This window comes from Manis javanica, chromosome 7 (genome assembly GCF_040802235.1).
Source record: "Manis javanica isolate MJ-LG chromosome 7, MJ_LKY, whole genome shotgun sequence".
NCBI classification, from domain to species: Eukaryota; Metazoa; Chordata; class Mammalia; order Pholidota; family Manidae; genus Manis; species Manis javanica.
Genome location: NC_133162.1, coordinates 134,364,516 through 134,383,816, shown reverse-complemented (window position 1 = coordinate 134,383,816; position 19,301 = coordinate 134,364,516). Strand labels below are relative to the sequence as shown.

At 42.0% G+C, this 19,301-nt stretch overlaps 1 long non-coding RNA gene across 1 annotated transcript in view; it reads right to left on the bottom strand.

The window, feature by feature from the left end:
* LOC118967945 (uncharacterized) overlaps window positions 1-18,514 on the bottom strand; it is a 222,337-nt gene extending 203,823 nt beyond the window's left edge. Inside the window, exon 1 of the long non-coding RNA XR_005055286.2 lies at window positions 18,348-18,514. This is a non-coding gene — a long non-coding RNA (uncharacterized lncRNA). The remainder of the gene's footprint in view (window positions 1-18,347) is intronic.
* Between the last annotated feature and the right edge of the window lie 787 nt (window positions 18,515-19,301).

Sequence of the window (19,301 nt, the reverse complement as noted above, 5' to 3'; positions counted from 1 at the left end):
TTACAGTTTTTCTTGGGTTCTTTTGGGATTTCCAGATATATAATAGTGTTACTTACAAAGAAACAATGTTTCTTCTTCCTATTCTGTTTCTGTGTATCTACCTGCTTTCTCTTACATATTTGCTTTGATTAATATCTGTAACACAGTGTTCAATAGTAGTGTGATAGTGGGCATCCCATACTAGTGAGAAGGTCTCTAGTTTTACTCAGTAAGTAAAAATAAACTTTTGGGTTTCCATGCGTTCATATGTGTGTATATGAGTGTGTGTTCATTAACTATCCATTGATTTATTTTTTGTTGTCTTTTTAAGCATTTTTTCAAATATTTTTCTGCATCTATGGAGATGAACATATGTTTTTCTTCTTAGCCCTATAAATATGATGGATTAATTAATGGATTACCTGGTATTGAATAACCCTGGAATAAACTCAACTTGATAATAATATATTATATTTAACATGCTGTTAAATTTTGTTTGCTAATATCTTATTATTTTTTAAACTATTTATAAGTTATGATGTTATAGAGCTTTTTTTTTACAATTATTTGTCAGGTTTAATTTTAATGTGACACTTGTTTCATAAAACTAATTTGGAAACTTTTCTTTTTTACATGCTTTGAGATTGTAAGACTGAAATTCAGCTGATTGGCGAAGTTCCCCCATCAATCCATTTAGGTTTGATGCCTTATTCTGAGGGGGCTTTGCAACTACTACTTTCTCTGTTTCTTCTGTGGTAGCTGGTACAGTAAATTTTGACTGAGATAAATGTTGGTAAATTTTATTTCTCTTAAAATGTTTAATTTCATCTAGGATTGAAATGCATCTACATTATATTGAGTAGTCTTATACGATCTTTTAAAATATCCTCTATTTTGATGCTTACTTGCTGCTTATTTTTAATTATTCGATTTTATACTTTCTACCTTTTCTGCTGATTTTTTCAGGTAGTAAGTTGTCTATTTTGCTGATAGTTTTCCCCCTGCAGAAACAGCTTTTGGATTTATTCCTAGCATTGTTTCTAGTTTCTAAGTTGTTCGGTTTTTCCTTCTCTTATGGACACCGACATTTTTGTGTTCATTTTATTGCTGGTGTTCTAACTCTATGTTGGATGTTTAAGCAATTTAATTATTATTTTGTATTGGTATAGTTGGTAACCACAAGGCAATTAACAGGCTTATTCTACTCATGCGTTGTTGCTATTCTTCCTCTTCTCCATTTCTGATAGTTGTCTTAGTTCTGGAAGTAGGTAAGGTTAAAGCCCACCTCTGGTATTCGTGAGTCTGTGGTTTTCGGTTGTCTGAAGCTCATTCGCAAGTAGATGTTGCATGAGGACTTCACAGGAAGGATCTTCCCTGATGTTTTGATGTTCATAACATGTTTTTATTCGGACCTTTATTCTTGAAAGTCTGAGTATAAAATCCTTTGGTTCATATTTGCTTTCCTTGAACATTTAAGAATTTCTGGATAAAGTGTTGATCTCATAAAGTATGTTAACCATCTGATGATGTTGTTTCCCTCGTAAGTCTGTTTTCCTATATCCCAAAATGATTTCCTTGGGTTTATTTCATGTTAAATAATTTTACTTGAATATATTTTGCTGTTGGCTCTCCTGGGTCAGTGCTCCAGTGTCTGGTGTGCCCTTGTTGACTTCCGGTTTCAGTCTTCTTTTCTCAGGAGCGTTTTCTGAATTACGCTTTTCAGCATTAGCCCCGTGTCTTTGGGCTCCATCTCTGGTCATCACATGCGTGCTGGCTCTCCCGTGCCCCACTTCTTCACCTGTCACTACATCGAGAGTCCTCTGATTCTAAGTTTTAAGTTGTATTATTATATATTTTATATTGTGCTTGCTTTTATGTTGCATTTAGCTTTATTTTTAGAATAATTGTTCTTTATATTTTTCTTTAGTTCTACCACTTCATTCCTGAGTTTTTTTTTTATTTTAATATATAAGATTTATTTCTTCCCTACTTAATTTGTTAGGTTTTTGAGATATTAGATGTTTTGAGCTGTTTGGGCATGTAGTTTTGATATAATTTATCCTCTATAGGGACATTATTCTGATCATTACCTTTTTGTTATAATAAATCTATTTAAAAGTTACCCATATTCTTTTTCTTTTGTTCTTTTTTTTTTTAATGAACTAATTTCCCTGAACTTTTAGGATAAAGGAGTAGGTCAAGATATATTTAGCTTCATAATTCCAGGGCTCCATCTTCCGTTGTCTTTGCAAAGTAATAAAATATGTCCGTATATCTTCTGGGATCATGCTTGGCTCCTGTGTTCCTGCTTGGCTCTTAGATCTCTCCTTTCTCTTCTTTGTGCCTGTTGTCTCTATCCTGCCACGTATGTACTCTACTGGGGCTTTGATTTGGGTTTTCCTGTTTGGGAAGTCAGAGGGTTCAGACTGCTCCAGCCTCCTCAGACCTTATTTTATGCCCCTTGCAATCTCCGGTGAACTGAAGTGAAAAATGCTTTTCCAGTTCAAGCTAGCATTCACAAATACCCCCACCAGGCTGTCCAGTGACTGCCTGGTGGACATTTGGCCATTCCGCCCTCAGGTCCCTAGGTGCTGTGCGTTTCCTTCAGTTACTCCCACGAGAGGCTGAGACCATGTGCACCTAGCTTAGGGGATTTGCCCCCCAACTGCTTGCATTTTAGGGGCTGTGGACAGAACTTGCCACCTAAGTGAATTGTAGATGTTCATTTTGCTGTATCTGTTTGTATGGAAGATTAGAAGAGATTTAAACTCATACTACCACTACTGTCTTATAATAATTCCTCCTGATTTTGGCTCATGAAAAAAACATTCCAAAATGTTAAAATATTTGAGCCCACTTTTCAGTGTCAGGCTAGTAATCCAGTAAGTGGATCCCCGACCTCTCTCGTGAGCACTAAGTATATAAAGGTTCTGTTTATTGCTTGTTCATGTCTGTGCTCATTTTTTTCACCTTATTTCTTAATTGAAATATAGTGTGTATACAATATTATATTGGTTTCAGATAAACAATAGTGATTCATCAATTACATAATTACTAAATACTTGCCATGACAAGAGTAGTTCATTTTTTATTTAAATTATTAGATTCAAGTCCTCATAACAGTAAACCAAAGTAGGTACCTCCATGTTATAGATTATTTTATAGAAAGAAAGGTTAAGTTACTTATTCAAAATTAAACTGTAAGTAGCTAAAATGAGATACAAATCAAGGTCTTTATTTCTTCCGGTTCTATGACCTTAGCCATTGTAACTTCCAATCAGCTGATTTCCTGTTGAAGAAACCACCCTAGATGTTTTAAGGATACTGAGGGAGGAAACTCAGCCTTCCTTGCGCTCCCTAACCCGGAAACCTGATGCTCATTTAGTCCCTCAACCATCCACACCTGTCGGTCACTCGATCATTCAATTCTCATTCAATTCCGTCTTCAGCATCCCATTGCCACATCTCGCTCCCCAGTCATGCTGTCCCCCTGCTAGCCCACCTTTTCTCACCCTAATGGGCAGCAGCTTCTTGTCTTCCTGCCTCTGACTTGTTCTCTCGAGCCCCTTCTCCACACTGTCCCAAAGTCCCTGAAACGTAACTTTAACCATTTTCTTTTATCAACTAAAACATCGCCACGGGTTCCTCAGGATTTTGGTTTCCATTCTCTAGGGATTTGAAACTTAATTGAGAAGAAAACATGATGAAAAACAAATGGCTTCATTTTTGCTTTTTCTACCTTTTCAGGCCAAAGATGCTTTTCCTCGCTTGAATAGGTGCAGAGGCGGAGGAGCCGAAGAGCGGCTCTGCTTTCCCCCCCGGGGGCTCCCTGCAGGCGCCTGTCTGTCCACGGGGCACGCTCGTCTCAAGAGGAACCTTTGCTCCTCCTTTACCTTCAAGTCTTTTAACTCGTTTTTATTTTGGACATTTAATCTTTCTGACACTAGGTTTATAGTTCTATGCTGTTCTGATATCTGGCCATAAATCTTTGCACTTTTAAAAAGCTTATTCACATGCGGCATGGTTTTACCTCCAAGTGCTTGTTTTCCGTGCCTCCCCCCTCTCCTGTCCCCTCGCTGACAGCCCAGGCCTGTCTTTTTCCCTGGCTGCTCCCTCCGAGAAGCTGGGATGATAGAGGCGGAAACGTTCTCAAAGGGTAAGGCATGGGGTGATGTCCGGGCAGTGAAGGGCAGGGCTGCAGGGGTAGGCCTGATTTCCCAGGGAGGGAGGGGTCAGGAGGGGGGAGCAGATGGGAGGGCAGAAGAGGGGCCTCTGTTCACTGACTCTGAGGGACGCTTACCCTTCCGTGGAGAGGACAGGATGGTGGCTGGCTCTGGGCTAGGGCCCAGGGATGGTCCCCGAGCACCACTAGCCAGATTATCAGCCACTGGAAGTCTGTTTCGTGGTTTCTCTGCCCATTTACCCAGAACTGCCTCTGGACAGACCACTTTCTGGCAGTTCTGGTCGCATTCTGCGCCTGGAGGGGGCTCTTGTACTCCTTGGAAGGGTGCAAAGGTACAAAGGGTACAAAGCCTCACCCTGCGCCAATTATGCAGTTATTTTCGCATAGCCCCAAACAGGCGAGCGTCTGCTGTGCTCTGATGCCCAAGTCTGTCCTGCGGTACCGGGGCTGCTTTACGTTCGCCGATAGGGGGGCGCCCCCGAGCCTACAAGCAGGTGGGAGGAGGCCGCTCCAGGACCCCTTCCTGCGGGTTTCCTGAGATGCCTGTGGCGGCGGCCACACGCTCCACTCGGTGGAGGCAGCCCCTCCACGCAGGGCAGCTGGATCTGGTCTGTCCTGCAGCCCCCTCAGGCCCCCAGGACAGCAGCACCCATGGACACCCCCTGCCCCGGAGAGGGTGGCTGCATCCTTTAATTGCCACCTCACCGCATCTTACGCCCTCTTTGTCCCTCGCGGTTACCTAGGGATCAGCTTTATTCCTCGTTAACAGTTCTGGGATGAAATGTCCTCTGTATCATCAACTGGTGAGGCTCTGCCCTCCCAGTGAGGCTCTGCCCAAGGACGCCAGCTGCAAATGCCCACTGAGCCGAGAGGGCTGGCGGCCTGTACTGCGTGGGGACACCCAAGATGATGGGCGGGGGCCTCCTCCCACTCCCCGCAGCAGATTCGGACAAAAAGGCCCGTCTCGCCATAGCCAGGGACCAGGAGCAGGCAGCCTCAGGACAGAGCACCGTCTCAGCAACGCCTGCCCTACTGTGTGCGCAGCCGGGGAAAGCCACACTCCTCGCCAGGTGCGTTCGGGCTGCTCTGGGAGCCAGTCTGCCCCCCACCCCCAGCCCTCCGACCCCCCAAGGATGCAGCTGCAGTGAGGGCTCCCGCAGGCGGAAAGCCCTCCGTCCCAGCCTGGTGCCGGCAGACAGCAGGGCGCTGACGCCCATCCTCAGGGCAGGGCAAGCTAGGGGGGTTGATAGGCGGTCCAAGGCGGTCCAGTCTCCACTAGGCTCCCCCTACCCCGAGCCAGTGGGGGTCAGCGAGGAGCTGGGCCTCCACGCCCCACTGGGTAAGAACGAGACTGAAGGAGGCGTTTCCAAGCGGGGCTAGTGAGAGCTCTGCTCCCCCGTGCCCCAGCTCAGCAGGGCCTATTGGGGCTCGCACCCCCGTGGCATCAGAAAGACCGATTTGCTACTCCGCGCTCCACTCCTCCCACCTCCTGTGGGTGGGGCCTGTATATTCTATATATATATATAATCAAAAAACTAAACAAACTTCAAATAAAATAAACCCAAATAAGTACATACCAAACACATCATAATTAAACTTCAGAAAACCAAAGAAAAAAATCCTTCAAAGCAGCCAGAGAAAAATACCATATTCACAAGAGAACACCAATTTGAACCTCAGCTAAGTGTCCACCTAGAACCATGAAAGGCAGGAGGATGTGACAATATTTCTCAAATACTAAAAAAAAAAAAAAAAAAAACCTTTCAACTGTGAATTCAATAGCTGGCAAAATCCCTTTTAGAAATGAGAATAAATAAATATTTTATCAAGCAAAGCAAAACTAAGAAGATTTGTGTCCAGTAACCTTAACATGTAACTGAAGGAAGTTCTCTAAACTGAAAGGAAATGATAACAACAAAGGCTGGACTTCAGAAAAGAAAGGAAACCATTGAGTGGATGAAAGTTGAGGCAAATATAATCAAGTATCCTGCAAATCATGAGTTTCTTAAATCCTATTTGAAGGTTACAGCAAAATTGATACCCCCACCTGATATGGCTCTCGGTGCAGGCTGTGGGAATATTTAAGAAAGTCATGTGAAAAAGCGGGGAAAGTAAAGGAGATCTGAGTAAAAATAAGGTTTGTGAACTTCACACAGAGGGGTAAAACACAGATACCAGTAACTGTGGTGAGGTATATATGTGCGCGTAATGCCTCGAGCCAACAACTAAGGAAACTATACAAAACAATATACTCAAAATTATTATAAATAAATGAAGACGGAATCCTAAAACAATGTCCAGGTAACCCACAGCAAGGCAAAGAAGGAGAAGCAGGAACGAGAAACTCAGAACAAACAAATGCAAAACAAATAATAAAATGTCAGATGTGAACTGAAACATAGTACTTACCTGGGAACAGTTAAACAACAGTAAGAGATTTGCAGAGTCGATGAAAACCATGATCCAACAATATCCTATTATAAGAAACTCACTTCAAATTCAATAACCTGGGTAGGTTGAAAGTAAGAAAGGAAAAGCTCAACCTGCAAACATTAATCAAATAAAGCTCCGGTGGTTTTGTAAAGTCAGATGAAGACCTTGGAGTGTACAAAATTGCTAAAGATAAAGACAGACATTAAAGAATGAAAAAAGGATTGGTCTGTGAGGAAGACCGAGATGAGAAATATTTATGCTCCAAGCAACACTCTCAAAATATATGACACAAAAACAGAGAACTGAAAAACAAAACTGCTAATTCCACAGTTATAGGTGCAAAATTCAGTATCACCTTTCTTAGCAACTGATAGAACCACCACACACAGAACACCAAGAAGAATATAGAAGATATGAACAGCACAGCCATTGAACAGGACCCAACTGACATACAGAGAAGCCTCAACAAAGCAGAATCTGCAGAGCATCATGGGACATTTGCCAGGATAGGCATGTCCTGTGTGATAAAATGAACCTCAAACGGTTTAGAGTAATTGAAACTATACAGAATGTGCTCTCTGAAAATAATAGTATCCAACTAGAAATCAATAATAATAAACAACTGGACATCTCTATGCAATAGAAAATTAAACAAAAGACTTCTAAATAATTCATAGGTTAAAGAGGAACTCTTGAAGGAAATCAAAATGTACATGGAATTAAAAGAAAATGAAAATATAAAAATATGTGGGGTGCAATACCAGTGCTGTGAGGGAAAACAATAGCACTAAATGCTTACACGAGAAAAGAGAAAATGTCTCAAATCAATAATCTAAGTAACTACTTCAAAAAAACTAGAGAAAGAAGAGCAGAAAAAACTCTAAACAAGTACAATAAACATATAAGCAGAAATAATGAAATTACTTTAAAAATAGAGATAAGTGAAATAAAAGATGGTTATTTGAAAAAAATATATCAATAAAGCTCTAACTGACAGAGAAAATATTTCAAAACCAGAAATAAAACAGAGGAAATCACTACAGATCCTGTAGCCATTAAAAGGATAATAAGGGGATATAATGAGCAGCCTTACTCTCTTAAAGCCAGCAACTCAGAAGAAAAGAATCAATTCCTGGAACACCAAAAACTCCCAAAACTCAGTCAAGATGAAACAGTTAGGACAGTTCTGGAAGCACAAAAGAAATTAAATTCTTAATTAAAAGTCACCCCATGGATTAATGATTGTGCATTGAGTCCCCTGTACAGAATTTTACTGTTAACTGTTAACAACCATTTGATCAATAAATATGAGAGATGCCCTCTCAAAAAAAGAAGTCACCCCAAAAAGAAATCTCCAGCTCCATATGGTTTCATTAGAGAACTCTGCCATACATTTAAAGAAGGATTAATTTTACACATTATTTTCAGAAAAAAAAAAAGAGGCAGGAATACTTCCCCACTACTTCTGTGAGGCTAGTATTACCCTTATGTCAAAACTAGAAAAAGACTGTACAATTAAAGAAAACTGTCTATATTAGTCATGAATTTAGAAGAAAATATCCTCAACAAAATATTAGACAATTGAATCTAGAAATTAAAGAATTATTATACGATGACCAAGTCAGAGTTATTCCAAATGGAAAGGCTGGATCAACACTGGATGCCAATCACTGTAAATACATCATAGGCTAAATAAGAAAGTCGGTATGATCATTTCAATGACACAGGAAAGACACTTGCCAATATACAACTACTATTCATGATACAAATTCTCAAATAGCAGGAATAAATGGGAACTTCTTCTACTTAATAAGGAGCATCTACAAAAATCCTTCAGCTAACGTCACAGATGTCTCCTCTCACTACTCTAAGCCACCATACCACTGAAAAGTCTAGCCATCACCAAATAAGGCAAGAAAAATAAATAAAAGGTATACAGGTCAGAAGGAGGAAATAAACTGGACTTATTTGCAGACAGCTTGGTTGTCTGCATACATATAGGAAAGTACAAAAAAAACCCCAAAAAACCTAGAACTAGTAACTGAGTTTACATGGACAAGTTCTCCAGTCAAAACCAACACATAAAAATCAACTTAATTTCTACACACTAACAATGAACATGTGGAAACCAAAGATTTAAAGCAAAACTTTGATGGCTGCTAAGAAAATGAAATATTTAAGGATAAACCTAAGAAATCATGGGTCTGTGTGTTAAAATTGTTAAATGCTGTTGAAAGAAACATGACCTGAACAAGTGGAGTGACAACCTGCATTCATGGACTGAGTGACTCAACACAGAAAAGTTGTCAGCTTTCCCCAAATTGATCGACAGATATAATGTAATTTTTATCAAAAGTCCCAGCAAGTTTCCTTGTAGGTATAGAGAAGCATATCCTAAGTATCCAGAAAGTCTCAAAGTCCTAAAATAGCTAAAGCAATATTGACTAAGAATAATAAAGTGACAGGATTTATTCTACTTAACATTAGGTTTACTACATAGTCACAAAAATAAAGACATTGTGGGACACATCCCTTTGATCAACGGAACAAATTTAAAAATACACACATAGATTCACACAGGTGTGCCCAACTGAGTTTTTGACAAGGTGATAAAACAATTCAATGGAAGAAGGAGGGCCTTTTCAACAAATAATGCAATATTTTATAGTTTTCGGTGTACAAACGTTTTACCTTGTTGGTGAAGTGTATTCCTATTTTATTCTTTTTAATACTAGAAAGGAAATTATGTGGACTTTAAAATTTTCCTTTTAGGATTGTTCATTGCAAGTCAATAGGCTAACAACTGATTTCTGTGTGTTGATTTTATATCCTGCAAGTTTGCTGGATTTATTTACTACATCCAACAATCAACTCTGGTCAAAATCAGAATTCATTGAACCTTTTACTTGGGTATTTGGATGACCGACTCATCCCAAGAATGTGCTTGTGCCCTCTGACCTAGCTAAACACGACAGCTTGGGCCATCCTCTGCTTCAGTGAGGGGCTCCCAGCCAGCACCACTGCCTCCAGGTCCACGGCTCTCACGTGAGCCATGGAATCCTGTGTGACATTTATTAAATAGTGTCTTGTAGCCACTATAAGGCTGGATCTTCTTACTTTTTTTTTTATCCATACAGGTACTCTCAGCCTTTTGATTGGGGAGTTTAGTCCATTTACATTTAAAATTACTGATAAATGAGGATTTACTATTGCTACTTTGTTTATGCAGTTGTTTTGTCCTTTCTTCCTCTCTTACTATCTTCCTTTTAATTTGGTGTTTTTTTGTAGTGATTTACTTTGATTTTCTTTTTTCTTTATCTGTGATAGTAGATATCATTGTGGCTACCTTGAGGTTTCTATAAACATCATTATAACCATCTATTTTGTTAATAACAAGTAAAATTCAATCACATACAAAAATTCTACACTTTTACTGTCCCACATATACACACACTTTGTGATCTTGTAGTCAGAGTTTCCTTTTTTATATTATATACACATTAACAATTTTATCTTTTAACTTTTATATTAGGGTTAAAACTAATTTTGCACACCATTACATTGCTACATGATTCTATGCTTGTCTATGTATACCTTCCATTGCCAGTGAGATTTATGCTTTCATGTTGCTACAGTGTCTCTTCATTTCAATTTGAAGAGTTTCCTTAAGCATATCTTACAAGACAGGTCTCATGGTGATGAACTCCCTCAGTTTCTGTTTATGGGGCTTTAGCTCTCCATTTTTAAAGGATAGAGTATAGTATTCTTGATTAATAGGTGTTTGATTTTTTCTTTCAGTACTTTGAATATATCATCTCATTCTCTTCTGGCCTGTAAGGTTCTGCTGATGTATATGCCTTACGGGGGATTTTTTTGTCTTATGGGGATTCCCTTTCATGTGAGGAGCCACTGTTCTCTTGCTGCTTACCACATTCTCTTAATCCTTAACTTTTGGCAGTTTAATTATAATGTGTTTCACTATAGTCTCTGTGTTGAACCTATTTGGGATCATTTGAGTTCCATGAAACATTGCTCCCTAGTTTGGGAAGTCTTGGGCCACTATTTCTTTAACAAGCTTTCAACTCATTTCTTTCTCTTCTCTTTCTAAGATTCCCATAATGCATATATTGGTTCTTGTGATGGTTTTCTATAAATCTAGTAGTTTTTCTTCACTTCCTTACTTTCTTTGTTCTTTTTCCTCCACAGAATGCAAAATTTCAAAAGACTTGTCTTTGAGTTCACTGCTCTTCTGTTTAATTGAGTCTTATGTTGAAGTTCTCTATTGCCTTTTGTCATTTCATTCACTGTATTCTTCAGTTCCAGAATTTCCATTCGGTTCTTTTTATTTCTATCTCTTTGTTAAACTTCTTGTTCTGGTCATGTATTGTTTTCTTGATTTTGCTGCATGGCTTAACTGTGTTCTTTTGTATCTCACTAATTTCTTTAAGCCAACTATTCTGACTCTTTGTAGGGCAGTTCACTTATACCCATTTCTTTGGAATTGATTACTGGAAATTTACTATGTTCCTTTGGTAGCATCCTGTGTTCTTGAGTTTTTTGTGTGTTCCTTATAACACTGCACTGATGCCTACACATTTAAAGAAGAAGTAACCTCAACCAGACCTTAGGGACTGGCTTTAGTAGGGATCAACCTTTATCTATGGGTGGGCACAGGGCACTGTCTGGTGGTATGAATGATAGTGCCAGGTCTGGAGACATGCAAGGATAACAGTTTCAGGGGGTGTGAGGGTATCACTTCCAAAGCACAGGTGGGACTCCCAGGACCTGGGCATAGGCAGGGAGTGCTGCAACCCCAGCTCTGGGGAGACAGCAGTAGTGGTAAGGCCTCTGGCTCCAGTGGGCACAACAGCAGAGACTCCGGGCAGCTCCATCCACTGAGGTTAGTTGCAGCATCAGCAAAGCCTGCAGAGGTCCTCAGAGGCAAAAGCTGTTGAGGTCATCCTTCTCTCCTTGACTCTTATGGGGAGGACCAGGGGATTATTCCTGGTGCCAAGCTGTGCCAGCTTGGGGGATCGAATGATGCAAGCGTCTCCTATGCTTCTCTCTGTGCAGCCCTCTTTAGTTCCTGTCTTCCAGTGGGTTGCTTCAACTACTTAATTGTACTCCAGAGCTTTCCCAGAGCTATTTTTCATCCATAGTTTATTGTTAAATCACTGTTTTGATGGGGGCACAAGTGCTGAGGCCATCTAATGCCACCATCTTGCTAACGTCATACTCACTATATCCCACGGCAGAGTGAAAACAGGGGCCCCAGGACCCATCAGAAGGGCACCTGGTCTGACCTAGGCTGACTGAGGTTTTCAGATGGTAAAAAGCGTTAGATTAAGTCAACGTGATGTTAGTCCTGTTCAGAGGGAGTCTCCCAAGACAAAGAGAAATCAGCATTGAATTACCGATTGTCTATGTTACAAATCACAGAGTTTCCCTTACAAAAATCCCAGTGAGAGCCATTGACACAAGAGCTATAACCGTAATCTGAGAGTTCAGGCAGCCCTGTCCCCTCGGTGAGCTTTCCAGCTGCACAGGCTCCTCAGACCAGCTACTGCCCCTATTTTCCTCCTGGATTCCAAGGGCACAGACTGTTCATAATAACATGATACCTTCAGCTGCCCAAATCACTGGAGTCTATGAGATAAAAATGATGTGATATGTGAAAATACTTTGAAAAATGCAAACGCTTTTATAAATGTAAAGGACCATGTATAGTAATCATTTTATTAATAATTAAATTATCATTTAATTCATCAGTCTCCTCTCCACTGAAGTTTCCCCATTGGTTTGTATAGAAGATGGGATGAGGAAATGCAGTAAAATGTGCATAAATTCTGAAACAAGAAGCACATGTATGTAACAGCTATTCTAAACCAGAGGTTGTTTTGAAAAAGGGCTACTGTGCACCAGCAATCAGCCCAGGTTCTGTGGGAGGAATTTATGGAAAGATAAGTGCTAGAATGGAGTATGCAGTAAAATCCCTGGAATGAGATAATTCATGAAAAGTACTCAGAACAGTGCTTAGCACATAGTAAGTGCCCAATAAATGTTACCAATTGTTGTTATAAATACTGAAGTCATTTTTATGCTCAGGAGGAATCCTATGTTTCCTTATATGACACTGAATTCATTTAAGAAGCAGTAAGTAACCTATATTCTGTTGTTTATATTTGCTTTTTCTTTTTTTGGAGGTGCGGGGTGGCGGTTGGTGAGATATCACCAGCATGGGTTTTGGAGTCAGGCAGACCTGAGATCTAATTCCAACCCGCCCGCACACCAGCTCCGAAACCTTGAGGGATTCATTTAATACAATGAACTTGTTTACTCCAGTGTACAAGGGAATAAGTAATGGCCGTCCCTTCTCCTCAGCTAAGGTTCCTGCTCTCAGTCTGCTGTCCTCTGTACGTCTGCTTTCATTCTTCGCCCTCAGTTCATCTCCCCAACTTCCCCTTTGCTACTGCTGCTCCCCGACAGTTCCTGGTAGTTTGAGCAACATTTGCATTTCTTGGTCCTCATCATGACAGACAGTTTCTCCTTTTGCCTCTCAGTACAAATCAGAGGGACTTTTGCTCTTGGAGTCTGTGCTCAATTTAGTACCAGCTGAATGTGGCTGGCAGAGCGGGGCAGTGAGTAGGTGACGTTTGGCATGGCACACGACCGTCAAGGAGAGTAGGACACTGTGCCTACCCTTTCCTGACCTTCTGCCTTGGATATTCTCACTTACTCTTCAAAGACTAGTCCTATGTCCTTTCTGAAAGCTTCCGGGATCCCCTACCCAGCTGGCTGAATGGTACATCATTGCCTGAATCATTCTAGAATTCCTCTCACAATCTACTTCTGTCTACTTCTATCCCAGGGAGCTCTGCATCCCCTAGTAGGAAGCCTGCAAATGCCTGGCACAGAGTAGGGCTGCGTATCACTCCCTTCCTCCAGGCTAGCGGGCTAGGTAGGAGAGAGTCTATTCCTGCTTCACATCCTATATTATTGAGGGTACAGGAAACTTTAGGTAAGAATGACTAGGCTAAGGAATCTCAAAGAATGTGAACAGACAGGAAATAGCATGACAGTGTTGAGAACATGGGAAGAGAGAGAAGAAAAGAAGAAACCCGAAAGAGGAAGAAATGATTACCACTAAGTTAATTCGCTTATCCAACAAATATTTAGTGAGTGCTGGCTACAACCCAGACACCTGGCTAGGTAGAGAGAATAAAAACAAATTGCTTTGTTCTAGAGAAATATGGAATATGAAATAGACTGTGTCCCCAAAAGTTCGTAGTCTGATATGAAAGTAGGTAGTAGTCAAATGGACTAGGATGGGCCACACTAGGTCCCCAACCCACTGAGACAAAGATGTCTAACTTGGGCCACAAGTCCTGCCTCATTCCCTCTGTCTTTTCATTTTTCTTCTGTGATGGTTAATTCACTTTGGGTGACACTCTGAATCCCTTACAATCACTGAGCTCTACCCACCTGCCAGGGTGACTGGGATATACTAGATAGTGAAATATGCTTCTTTGCCTTCCTGTTTAATTCTGTGAAAGACCTATTTGACCAGGTGTTTTCTTTGCCTCCTGATGCTGGCAGGTGGTGAGGCTGGCCAGTGTGTACACTGTCCAGACCCAGAGGTCAGAGTGGACCTCAGAAACCAGGCTGACTGCTTGGTGCTTCCCATCCTAGCCCCACGGGAGCACCAGACCACCCGCCAAGAAGCCTGAGGACAAACACACCTGCTCTGCTGGTTGTGGTCCCCAACAGTGTTAAGGGGCGGGGCTTTCCATGTGATGAACTAGGCACTTGGACACTGAGTTAACAGGAAACTAAAAAGTGCTACAATACGAAAATGCATGGATTACATGTACAGTAGTAAACCAGTGCTTTTCTAAATTGTCGCATTACTTATGCCCATTAAGTATCACGAAGTCAATAGGGCCTAGAAAGAAGCTATAAGCCATACCCATCCCTGGTTTTCCTGCTCAGGACTTCTAGGATGTCTCCTGATCTCCGCAATAGCACATAGTAGGGGAAGGTGAGTCTAGGGTACAAGATGCACAGAGGTCTGAGGGAGCACACAGTCAGAGCCCCCAGCCACGCAGAAATGGAGGGTGGAGAGTCAGACCTCAGGAGGGAACTTCCAAGCTGAGTCCAGGAGAAGGACTGGTAAGGAATAATCCAGATGAATCAGCATCTGGCAGTAGGTTGTAGGAAGGCATCGCAGCGGCAGGGTGCAGGGTGAACCCAGGAATCTGCGAGTGGCTTTTGTATGGCTACTGTGTGTGGTGGGGGGTGATGAGGTGTGATGCTAAAGGAAAAAGTCAAGTGATGAAGAAGTGGGCTGCATCTCAGAGGACCTCACCTGCCATACACAGGACCTTGGATCTCTCCACTTACACCGTGAGTGGGGATGTGAAACACACTGAGTAACAATAATCAGTTTGCTTTTGGCAAAGCTGACAATTTTGGAAGATTCAGCTGCAAGCAATTGAAAATCCTGATTCATTTGGTTTAAATAAAAAGAAAAAATGTTATCTTTCACACAACAAGGCTAGAGTTAGTGATCAGTTAAATTAGCAGCTCAAAAATATCATTAAAAAACCCAGATTCTTTTTATCTTTTCACTGTACGTGCCGATTGTCTCGTGTGAGAATTCCTCGTGGTTGCAAGGTGACTGCAACAGCTCCAGGCTTTGTATACTTTCATCCAACAGCCAGTACTTTTTATCTCTCAACTATCTTTGTAGGAAGGACAAAATCTTTTGCAGGCACACACACACCAGTAAACTGCATCCCACTCTTATGCCTAAATGACTCGTTGGCTAAGGGCATTGGGTTAGTGTAGTTGACTTAGCCTAATTCAGAAACCCTCCTTGAGGCTAGACAGTCCACGGCTTCACCAAAGAGGATGGATACTTGAAAAAGTGGAATTCTGTTCAAAAGGAGAAAGGAGTAGGGTGGCTGTTTAGAAGACAACAAGCTGGCTCTGTCCCAGTCACTTGCAGTGCCAGCAAAAAAACAGAGCTGACACCATGTTCCTGTTAAAGGGTCTGAAGAGTGTGATGAGATACCATGTGTCATAACAAAGGTGAAGAGAAAAAGGCAAATCAGGGGGATTTCTATGCTTGGAATCAAAGCGGCTTTGCAGGAGGGTTTGTGCGAAGACTCCCGCCAAGTAGCAGGTGCCTCCTTTGGAGCCCCACCAGGGCTACGGATTTCTAGTAAACTCAGGGTGAGAGAAATCTGGCCAGAAGCTGAGTCAGCACAAAACCTCCAGCAGCAGGGACCTGGCAGCTGCTCAGAAGGCTAGAAGTATTTCAGCCTGGATGGTGCTAAATTGCTCTTTGTTTTATTTAGGAATTTGACAATGAGAATCTTAAGAGAACCACTAAATGACTTGCAGGAGTGCATTCAGCTTCGACTCTGAATGTATCTGTGATTGCGGCAGCCCTGTGTGCACAGCAAACTCTGTTTACATAAATACAATAAAGACAGGGTTTTCAGTGCATGCAATTTACATTAATGAATATAATTTTACTAATACAGTCAGACTCTAACATTTACAAGTGCAAATAGCTTAACCAACATCAGGTGCATCTGCATCCCAGTTGCTTAATTAAGGCAACATTTGGACTATTTAGCTCTCACTCAAGCCTAAGTCAAACTTCCCTTTTTAAAATACCTTTTGTATAATTTTTTTTCAGTTTAAACACCAGTTTTCCTTTATTTCTCATTTTAATGGAGTGAAGTGTATGAATATGACTGGCCCTCCTTCTTTTTCCTGACTACCAGTGGCAGGAAGCATAGACTTTTTCCACTGGAGCTGTAAGAGTTATAACTACGAAATTGGCTATCAAGGGGTCGTGGAAAGGTCTAAATTCTTCTGTACAGCATAGAGGAAACCCGGGACCCAGGGAGATGTGGGAATTCTGCTGTTCTTAAGGGACACCTTCAGTCCAGTTGTTTCCAAGTGTCTGGTATTACACGGTGAGCACCAAACTCAAAGTCAGTCCATGCAAGTTAAAATGACAGAAGCTAACAACATGGATGGACCTAGAAGGTATTATGCTAAGTGAAACAAATCAGGCAGAGAAAGACAAATACCATATGATTTCACTTATATGTGGAATCTAAAAAAATAAAGCAAACAGCAATAAAAAAAAACAAACAGACTCATAAACAGAGAAAAAATGGTGGTTGCTAGACGGGAGTAGGAAGGGGGGATGGGCTGAATAGGTGAAGCTATAGAAGGACAAACTTCCAGTTAGAAAATAAATAAGACATGGGGATGTAAAGTACAGCATAGGGAATGCAGTCAGTAAGGTTATAATAACTTTGTATACTAGCAAATCATAATTATATTTATTGTGGCGAGCACTTTGTAATGTATATAATTGTTGAATCACTATGTTGTACACCTGCAATTAATGTAATATTGTATATAAACTGTACTTTCTTTGAAAATAAAAATAGTAAATAACAGAAGCCAAGAGATTTCTAGTACAATTCCTTTCACTTTATCCTTTCTGCAGTGGAGACACTGAAACCCACGCTTTCAGCAGGAACATTTTACTCCAAACGCCATTTTGCTTGTGGACACAAGTGAGATTTTTTAATGTGATTAGTAATTCCCTTCCCCTGGCCTCGCATTAGATACACATTCTGCTACCATCTGGGAAGCCTCTCTCAAAACAATCTGTAGCCTAACCTAAAACTATAAATAGCTCCTCTCCACTGCAGGAAACAGTATTTTGTTGGAATAATATGTTTCTCCATAACTTTAACTGATTCAGCCACACTGAAACTCAGTTGTTCATCCCATATAAGGAATTTAACTCCCTAGGTTCCTGTAAGCATTTGCATTTAGGCGGGAACATTAAAAAGATGTCTGAGCAAGATACAGTATAGTCAGCGAGCCTGGGGACCGGTGGGGGGAGGCGCTGGAGAGGCGCGTCAGACTGAACCGGCTCACACGTGGGAGTCCGGGATGCCGCGGATTCCGGGGCGCGGGCCCTGCGGGGCTGACCACATGCAGGTTTCACCCTGGGGCTCAAGGCTCCAGGCGTACGACCCTCGGCACACTTTGAGTTTCCCTGTTTTAAATGTACCCGCGCAGCATGTTTTTCATTAGGCCAGGGTGTGGAATCCTGCCCTTCTTGATCCCAGAGGCTCTGTGCCGCTCGGCCCAGGTGAGGGATTAGCCAGGACTGAACAGATGATTCCACGAAGGGAGAGAACTTTCCACTAAAAATCAAGCCACCCCACCCCCACCCCCAGTTCTTGCCAGCACTGGCTCACTTGGCCCCTTTTGGTAAAAGACAGAGGCTTTTACATACTTGCTTTGCCAAAACTATGCTGTCATTTTTCTGTTCCAACCGTCCACAATTTCATTTAGCAAGTGCTTGTTGACTTTGGAGAAGTATGTCTGTAACTTATCCCAAAGAACCTTTTCTGCCTGCCCTCTCACAAGCTACCACACTGCCCTGGAGAGTCCTAGAGCTGGAGTCCATCTCACCCTTCAGACGAAGAATGCGGCCCTCAGTCACATGGGCTCCCTGCCTCGGGAGTCCCGGGAGTCTTCTGTGCTTTCCCCGCAGTTCAGACAGTCTGGACTCACAGCTCTCCAGGACTAAGGGGCAGTCTGGCCAATGACCGAGTATTTAAGTATTAAACAGAGCCTCAGAGCGGGCAGCGTCTGTCTTGAGACAGTGTACCTTCTGCTTCCCCTTGGTGGACATGCAGGCACCTACCTGATGGATGTCAGCACCAGCAGAGGGCACCCTGATGGCAGAAACACCAGCGGGGAGGCCAGAAGGGCAGCTCCAGGGTGACCCTGCAGGCGCAGAGCACCCAGCCGACCCGGCCCCTCCGCTCAGGCACCTGAATGACACCTGAGTGGGGAGGTCCTGGTGCTGAAGAGGACCCGCTCACCGTGAGGCAGTTGAGAAATGTGGTGTGGGAGCAGCATTTTTCTTTCTTATTCAGAATCTAATCAGCATATTAATCAGCTCCCCTGGTGGCAGCCTGGCTAAAAGTGTCTAAGCCTGGTTCTCGTTTTCCTTCCCAGCTAAGTAAACATCAGGACCCTGATTAAAAACAAAACAAACATAAACACCTCCCAATAATCCAGGGTCAGAGGGTTTTTATGCTGTGTCTCAAACTGCCTAAGGACTCAGAGTCCGTGGTCCCAGACACGGGATCCGGACCTGGTAACGGGGGACATACGGTTCCACTGCGCCTCGTCTGCTCAGGCACATTCACCAGCAACTAATGAACACCTGCTGGTCGCTGGTGGGGGGCTGTTCTAAACACCTGGCAAGGGTCCCAGGAAATGAAGAAAGGGAAGGAAACGCCTTCAGGAATCCAGAACACCACGAGGTCTTGAATACCCAGACTTAACTCACACCCAAGCAATCTTTGTGGGCTGAGGGGTTCAGTAAAGGAGGGCATCTAATGACTTAACAACCATTTGCAGTCTCACTCCTGAGTGTTTTATCCCCATGTCCCACTATGTACATTTGTGGTTTTATACTCCTTGGCCTTATTTGAATAAAGTTAACTTATTTTAACATGGTTACTATACTATATGAAGTGATAGTATGAAGCATGCAGTGAGCATGTGTGGCTTTTGAGGGTGGGATGGTAGTAAACATTCTAGTAAGAAATAAATGAAAAACTTATGAAAGAAAATCTTCCATAATCTT